At 37.2% G+C, this 8,844-nt stretch overlaps 1 long non-coding RNA gene across 1 annotated transcript; it reads left to right on the top strand.

Annotated features, from left to right (window-relative positions):
- LOC117803969 lies at positions 1–8,309 on the top strand. The gene is made up of 2 exons (XR_004628101.1): positions 1–1,091; positions 3,490–8,309. It is a non-coding gene; the product is annotated as an uncharacterized LOC117803969 (long non-coding RNA).
- Positions 8,310–8,844: the final 535 nt, after the last annotated feature.

Below are 8,844 nucleotides of genomic sequence, written 5' to 3'. Positions count from 1 at the left end.
TCCTCTAGATGCATGAAGGGGAGCCCGGCTCAGTATTTCAGGAGTTAGCGTCTTCTAACTGGGCTGGATTTCTCATCTCCATAGGATCTGCCTGAAGTGGACATACAGTGTTTTCCAGGAAAAGACTTTCTCTACAATTCAAGTCCAAACCATTATTAGCTATTATGCTCCCTCTCAATCAAATGCAAATAAAACTTCTTCTTGGTGAAGTAAAAGAGGAAGATATTATTTTCAGGAATATTTATTTGTATAGTTTCATATTTACATGCAATAGGCTTAGGTATAATTTCTGTGCTATTCCCTTCAATGGTGAATGCCCTTTTAAAATCTGAAAATCAAATGAACATAAATCTTTAAGTACAGGGGAAAGCATTGGGCTTCTCAATGACCCTTCTACCCTCCTTGTACCATTAATTATAACAGGATTAGAGTAATGAGGGATTGCTTAGTAAAACATGAAGAGAACATGTATTTTTTTTTTAAATACAGGAATAACGGATGTAAGGAGCAGCCACTACCCTTAGCGCTGAGAGTACCCAAAGAAGAGCCCACCTCCCCCACCCAGGACTCTGAAGAGGGCACGTGGATGGTTCACTGGATGGCAGAGAAGTCACTGGGCTACTGCAAAGGTGGGGCTTACTGGAAATCCGCCCTTGAATACTTGCCAGAAATCCTCCCTGTAGGTGCTAGCGAAAGCCACTCACAGAAAGGGGTCTGGTGGAAGGGACTCAGCCATGAATCGGCTTGAGCTCCTGGTGAGGTGCAGGTGAAACTACGAGCTGCTGGGTGCTGCTGATCTTCACACACTACAGGGGTCAAGTGCTAGAGAGCTGGCTGGTGATGCAGGAGCCAAGAGCTAGGGAAGCTGCCCATGCTCCACGCATTAGGTGCCAGAGAAACTGGGGACCCGCAAAGACCTGCTGAGAAGAGCGCACTAGAACCAAAGAGAAGCCACGTCATCCTCTAGCGCCCTCTACTGTCAGAGTTTTGTGTTGAGCCAGCTGGCAAAAGAAAACTATTAGAAGATTGAACTCTCACATTGCAGCGCAGGCGGTGAAAGATGTGCTTGGAGCTGAGAGGCAAATAAACTGGTAACTGGCCTGTTCCTCTTTCCATAAGACTCTTTTGTGTTAGCTGCTGTGTGCAATGGAGTAGTAAATCATCAGCCATTCTCTGTGGACTCATGTTGGCTAGGCTTGAGTCAGTTTAGCCTTGTCCTCCATTCCTTAGAAGTAAATCCATTGTTTTTTATTTTGGGTTTTTTTTTTTTTTCTGCACAACTATCTAACATCTCTCTCAGCCACTATCACCACCAGTTGGTTTCCTCTTTATTGCCTTTTGAACCATTGCTGGTAATTGCCTAACAGGATTCCTGTGTCTAGGAGTATTGAGTGTGAGTGAAGGTTAAAATAATGAACCTGTCTGCTCTGGGGGTATGAGCAGTAGGAGGATAAACTTGTTGAATTTTACTTGGAGGACATAAGGGCCTCTAAAACAACACTTGTTTTGGACACTTGCTGAAGCCAGATGACATTGGAGCCAATTGTGTCTACGTATGCTTAGTGAAACTGTATAAGGTAGTAAAAAGGCCACTGAAACTAGGCTCCACCATTTACTATCTTTGAAACTTTGGACAAGCTTTCTAAACTCTCTGAACCTCAATTTCCTCATCTATAAAATGGGGGATAATATCAATTTCAGATAGACATAAAGATTAAATGAGCTATGACTCTGTCTCTGGTCCTTCCCAAAGCTCTACTAGTATATTAAAAAGGAACAAAAATAAATCCAGAAGGAGAACATAAGACAATATGATAGCAGAGAAGAGAAATGATCATTTTGGAAAGTTATAGACTAGTGGTAACTAAAACCTACTCTTGCAAGTGTGAAACCAGGAAGCAGTCGGATCTTTGCCAGAACTTCAGAAAGATTTAGAATGGGAAACATCACGAAAGCTGCAGTGCTGATTGGAGGTGAAAATGGGAAGATTGGTTGATGACTTTAAGAGGAGCGATTAGATCCCTAGATACCTTTCTCTCTTGAGAAGTCTGGGAGGCACCCCTTCTCTACCCCAATTAGTAGAGGTTTCCCCTCTGCAGAAACTGAACCAGATTCATTCTGGACTCAGAGACACTGGAGGTGAGGTGACACGTTGAGAAAATGAAAGCCTTTATACCAAACTGTGAGACCCTACTGAATGTAGGTCTCTTGTGAACACATATATTTTTTTTAAGATTTTATTTTTAGGTAATCTCTACACTCCACTTGGGTCTCGAACCCACAACACAGAGATCAGGAGTCCCGTACTTCACTGACTGAGCCAGCCAGGTGCCCCATGAATTCATAATTCTTGAGTTTACTGAGCTTCGTGGGTTTGTAGATTCATATATTTCATCAAATTTGGGAATTATTTGGAGAGATTAATAAAACTGACAAACTTTTTGCTAGGCTAAGTAAAAGAAAGGATATGTAAATAGCTAAAATCAGCAGTGGAAGTGGAGACATTACTAGCAACCTTACAGAAATGAAGGAATATAAGAGAATACAATGAAGAATTGTGTGCCAACAATTTGATGACCTAGATGAAATAGAGAAATCCTTAGAAATACACAAATTACCAAATGACTCAAAAAGAAATAGAAAAGTCTCAATAGACCTATAACAAGTAAAAGGATTGAATCTTTAATAAAAACCTCCCAACAAAGAAAAGTCCAGGGCCAGATGGCTTCACTGGTGAATTCTATCAATCATTTAAAGAATTAACACCAATCCTCAAACTCTTCCAAAAAAGTAGACGAGGAAGGAACACTTCCTAACTCATTTGATGAGGCCAGTCTTTCCCTGATACCAAAGCCAGATGAAGATGCCACAAGAAAAAAACTATAGACCAACATCTCTTATGTATATATGACATATTATTCAGCCATGAAAAGGAATAAAATACTGATACATGCTAGAGCACAAACCTTGAAAACATTACACCAAGTTAAAGAAGCCAGACGCAAAAAGTCACCTGTTTTATGACTGCATTTATTTTAAATATTCAGAACAAGTAAATTATTTGCTTTTTGAAAAAAAGATTTTATTTATTTGAGAGAGAGAGAGAGCATGAAGGGGGGAGGGGGAGGAGCAGAGAGAGAAGGAGAAGGAGAAGCCGTCTCCCTGCTAAGCAGGGAACCTGATGCCGGCTGGATCCCAGGACCCTGAGATCACGACCTGAGCTGAAGGCAGCAGCTTAACTGACTGAGGCTCCCAGGCACCCCATTTTTATGTTATTATTAATACTTAAATTCTATTCTATAGATCAGAACAAAATTTGGCAATTGAGGTTAATCTGTGATTTCTGGGTTAGCTTAATTTTTCAATAGTACATCAATGTAGAGATTCACTGTTGCTAGAATATACTTTTAAAAATTAAATATATCATGATTTGGAAATCTGCACATCTTGTCATAGGTTAAAATAACCTTGTCTCCAAACACTTTCCAGGTACAAAAATAACTAAAACTATACATGGAAGACAAGAGTTAGTGAATGAAGATATGAAGGCAAGCTGCAAGGTTTTGGTGACAACATTTTGCCCGTTATGTATCTCCTCCCCAGAGATACTGGCTTCAGGGTGCCTTAAACATACATGGAAAACACAGCTCAGGAGAAGAAGGCTCATCCCTTTTCCTTCTTTTATTAGAAGCGTAAAGACTAATTTTCTTGTGTCATGCCCTCCAAGAGAGAGTGGTGCTTGTAAATATGGCGAATGTGTAAAACTGTACATTTTTATAAGTGGTTTTAAACCTGATTTAAAAAAATTGTTGGGAAACATAACAAAATTAGTTCCAAGATGTTCATTTGAGTGTTGTCTATGTAACGACCTCAATAGTCATTCTTGTAAATTTCTGTAAGGAATTACAGTTTATTAATTCACTGGAATATTTATTATTCCATAAAAATGTTGATGTAAGTCTGTATTCCTGACATGGAAATATATTTAGAGATATTAATTAGTGAGGGAGAAGCAGGTTATATAACAAATATATAATGTCACTGCATTTTTGTTCGGGTGATAAATACACATGCACAGAGTCTGGAAGGACAAAAGTCAAAATATTAACAGTGATCCTTTCTATATGATGGGATTAATGAGATTTTTAATTTCTTCTGTTTGTTTATTTCTATCTTTGAACTTATCTACAATGAAAATATATATTAATTTGATAAAATAATTTCTTAAAACAACTCACTGACTGCATAATATGATTAATTTCACTTTCTATCACTGAAATATTGTTAACATTTTCTAGCTTTCAGATAATGGAGGAAGAGCTAGCAGTAAAAAAAAAATCCCCACAGAGAAACAAACTTTGAGATTCCCTGTGTTTTATTTTCAACTAGAATCTTAAAGAAGTCCAAAAGAACAGGTAGAGAAAATCCAGAACCTGTTGTTGAGGCGGCCTGATGAAGACTTGCCGCAGAACAAAGGGAGAGGGTAGGTGACTGACCTGCCCTTTGCAGAGGCTGTGCAGCGGTCTCCAGGGACTGCCTTCCTGCCAGTAGATCTGAATTTCATTTAGGACAAGCTGAAAATCCATAAGAAAGTCCAGGATCCACATTTAAACCCATGTCTCCCACAGTCTGTTCTGCAGACTCTAGTTCCATGGTATATTAGCAGTTGATAAAACAAGAAAAATGTTCCATATGCTCAAACAGTTTGGGGAAGCCTTTAAATGAAATGTTGACAAATTTATTTGCAGGAGCTCATGCACAGAGCCTGGAATGCGAAGCTGTGCTTGGTGATCTCCTAAAGAGGTATCATGTTCACACGTCTCTAACTAGTGTCCTCTGAGATCCCTTGTGGAAAACAAAAGTGTCCTGTGGTCAATAAAGTAGAGAAATGTGTGTCAATGGGCTAGATACCTTCTCATCTTTGTGTATCTTTCTTCTTCACTTCCTGTATTCAATCCTCTAGCATTTATTTGTTTCTCCCTTCACAATCTTTTTCAAATGTGTCCATTTAAAATCATATACTAACGTTGAGCTTCTATTAAATACTGGGCATTTAAAGAACTTTATAATTTAGTTTTAAAAACAATTATGTATGCTAATTTCACCTCCGTTTTCTAAGTAGAGAAACTGAGGTGTAGAAAGATTGGGTCAAGGGGCTCATAAGTGACTGAGCTTTGATTCATCCTTGAAGTACCTGCTTTCCCCAGGAGCACATTTCAATTCTACTTCAAGGACCTTTCTTGTTTTCCCATGGACAACAGCAACAGTTTGTCTTCCTGCCCTCCAGTCTCTTTTAATCCACCCAGCTCTGTTTTGTCCCTGCTGCCAGGCTAATTTCTCTTACACGCATGTATCCCAAAGATCAAGGGCCGCAAACGCTTGTGATTGAATCTGGCGGGGGAGGGAGCTGTGAGTTTCCAGTGACTTCATAGAACTTCACCTGTGGGAAAAATTTTTCTCCTGCTGTTAAAACTTTCAAAGAAAAAGAAAGTTGATAAATTATCAGAAAGGTGAGACAGTTCTCACTTTCAAGACTGTTTGAATATGAGGCAGGTGGAATCTAGAGAGGAGCCGGAGATGGAGAAGGGATGAGCTAATGGTTTGGCTCTTGCCTGATGTCCCGCCCCCTGCCATTGCCTCCTACACACCAAGAAGAGGTGGGTCTATCTCCATCGCACAGGAGACCAGGTCTGGAAAATCTACCAACAATCCATGATGGAAACTGGAAAAGGAAACTGATGTTTTGATTAAGCGAATATTTGAAATTATTTCATTCCAAAAGAAAATATCCCAATTAAAGTGCCAAGCATTCAGTATTCACAAACAGAAAACAGATGCAACATGTGTTCAGTTTGAAAGTGACTTGGGAATAACTCTCCCGAAACTGAATGTGGACATATTTAAACAATATAATTCATAACAGAGCTCTAGAGGGGTTTCTAAGAGGAGACAAAGGAGTACTATAGACACACATTTAGCTATCCCTAGAGTATGGGCATGTACCAAATGTAATAAATATATGTCTGCTATTTAGCTCTGCAATTTCCACATGCTTTTTAAGTGACTGCATTACTGATTACATAAGACACTAAAATCTTTTTTAGGAATATATATAGTGGTAATGTTTTTAGAACCAAATTATAAAAATAATTAACCAGTGGAAAAATTTTTTTTCTACTTCTCAAATTCAATACTTTCCTAAAAAAATTTTCTGCTTCCTGATTTGGAAAATGAACTTGGAGCCAAGATTTACTTTCTCTTAGAAAGGAAACTTCAATAAAGTTTTGTCATTCTTTGATCCTTTTAGAAAAATGAGGCTTATTAGTCTTCAGAAAACAAAATTCTCTGATAATTTCTTGCATTCCTTTTGCATAAACGTAGAACTGTTTTTGGAGGGCAAAATAATATCGCAGTTAAAAATAATTGCTATCAGGATTGCTAAATTTTAGTCCATCTCCCATCCAAGTGAATAAAAAATTTTAGCAGGTGCATAAAATGCTTCCGTGTATTTCTAACGAGAAAGTTGATGGTGGATACCAAGTTGTAATGTTTTGCAGTTAATACTGTCATCAGTATTTTGTATGTATTTTTTTTTGTTTTTCTTTGTTTAACAAATGAGATTTCTCACATTTTTTAATGTGTTGTTTTAGCAACAGTTCTCACATTCAAAATAAATTTACAAAGAATCTACTCAGCAAATATGTACTGAGTGCTCACTATGTACAAAACATTATACTGTGTTATGAACTTTCTATTTGAATTAAACATATGTATTGGTTAGCTTATGTGTTAATTTCATAGACTGTTGGTTAAAAGCAAATTTTCAATTTGCTTTTCTTTATTCCAGTTCCTCACTAACCTACTCTACAATTGATTCTGTTTCTGTATAGTCCTGATTAATAAAAAGAGTGGGTTTAATATGGTGTATTATATCCAATGAAATTCAAAATTATTAATCCTATTAAAATTGTGGAATAAGATTAAACATTAAATAAAATTGGAAATATATAGATATGGTATATGATTTAAGATCATATAAACATATATGAACATCTAAGATATGATAGATTACATTATTTGCCCCAATTCCCTGCACCCCCCTTTTCCACCACCGTATCCATACTGTGTCATGCAACTTTGCAATGCTCTCCCACAGTAGATATTTTTCTTATTGACAATAATTTACATTGTGTTTGATCTCTACCTTTGGCTTAGTCACGTGAATTGCCTTGGCCAATAGAATGAGGCAGAAATGATAGTGTGTTAGCTCCAGAATTAAGTCTTAAGGGATTTTGCATATTTCTACTTTCTCTCCTGTATTCCTGCCATCCATGAAAAAGATGGGCTAGCCAGTTGCTGGAAAAAAGAATTTAGACATGTGGAGGTGAGTTGCCCGCACTAAAGCAACCTAGCCAAACTCGGCCTAGAGCAGAGCTCCCAGCCAACCAATAGCTGGAGCCCAGCTCCTATTGGCTATATTAGTTTGCCAGGGCTGCCATAAATGAATACCACAGACTATGGGGCTTAAACAAGAGCAATTTATTGTTTCACAGTTCTGGAGTCTAGAAGTCTGAGATCAAGATGGGCTGACAGATTGGGCTTCTCTTCTTAGCTTGTAGGTTGGCTATCTTCATGTTCACGTAACATTCTGTCTCTAGGCATGTCTGTGTGCAAATTTCCTCTTCTTGTAAGGATAGCAATCATACTGGGTGAAGCCCACCATAATGACCTATTTTTAAATTAATTACTTCTTTAAAGAGCCTTTCTCCAAATACAGTCACATTCTGAGGCACTAGGGGTTAGGACTTCAATATATGAATTTTGAGGGATGCAAGTCAGCCCATAACATCAACCAAACACAACCTAGATCAGGGAATCCTCAACTGTCAAACAGATTCATGAGCTATACTAATAATAGATCAGCATTTTAAGGCAGTGAATTTTGGTGTGCTTTGTTACAAAACATTACAACTAGCATGAAAAATATTTTTAAACAATTATTGGTGATGAGATTGTGAGTAGTTGAAAAATACTTTTAAGATTATTGCTACGTATTTTTTTAAATTGGCTGTATATGTTTCTGTGTGTAAAGTAATACTTCTCCATTGTTATAAAAACAAAAAATGTGGTAATATATAAAATACAAAAACAAGCATCAGTTGTAATGTGCCCCCTTTCCCCATCCGTGGTAGAAAACCGATGTTAAATACTTTTTAATTACTTCCCTATTTACAAACCCACATACCAATACATATTTTTACACAAATAACCATGCATATTTTTATTAAAAAGGTATTATATTTTACACATTTTAAGCTGCTTTTTTTTAAATAAAAAATTTTCCAAGGATAGTGTTCTGTTAATATAGAGCTATATCATTATTTTAATGGCTACATAGTATACCATTTTGTCAATTACCATAACTTATTAACTTTCTATTGGTTATTATTTAGATTGCATTCATTTTTTATGACTATTTTATTTTTTTCCATTAAAAATAAAAGATGCAATAGTGTTTCTTTTTAAAATGCTTTGAGATTTGGGGTTAACAAAATAAAATACATCTGCAGACAGTTACTAACTCTAGTTTACTGTAGGTTTTTCTGCCAACTTGACATAGATGGCTCTAACAAGTGTACAGACGATAATGTAGTTGGCCTCAGTATAAAGATCAGTGTATTGAAATAAGGATGAAGGTAATAGCAGAGCTGAGAGTTTCATTTTAATATGCTAATTACACTGATATATACTGGGTTGCCTACAAAGCGTGTGACTCTAGCCTATGGACTGCAGACATGAAGCAGACACACATGTGGCTTCAAACATCTTCCTGCTGAACGGAGG

This window comes from Ailuropoda melanoleuca, chromosome 10 (genome assembly GCF_002007445.2).
Source record: "Ailuropoda melanoleuca isolate Jingjing chromosome 10, ASM200744v2, whole genome shotgun sequence".
NCBI lineage: Eukaryota > Metazoa > Chordata > Mammalia > Carnivora > Ursidae > Ailuropoda > Ailuropoda melanoleuca.
The sequence above is the reverse complement of the archived record's forward strand: the minus strand, read 5'-3'. Positions and strand labels throughout refer to the sequence as shown.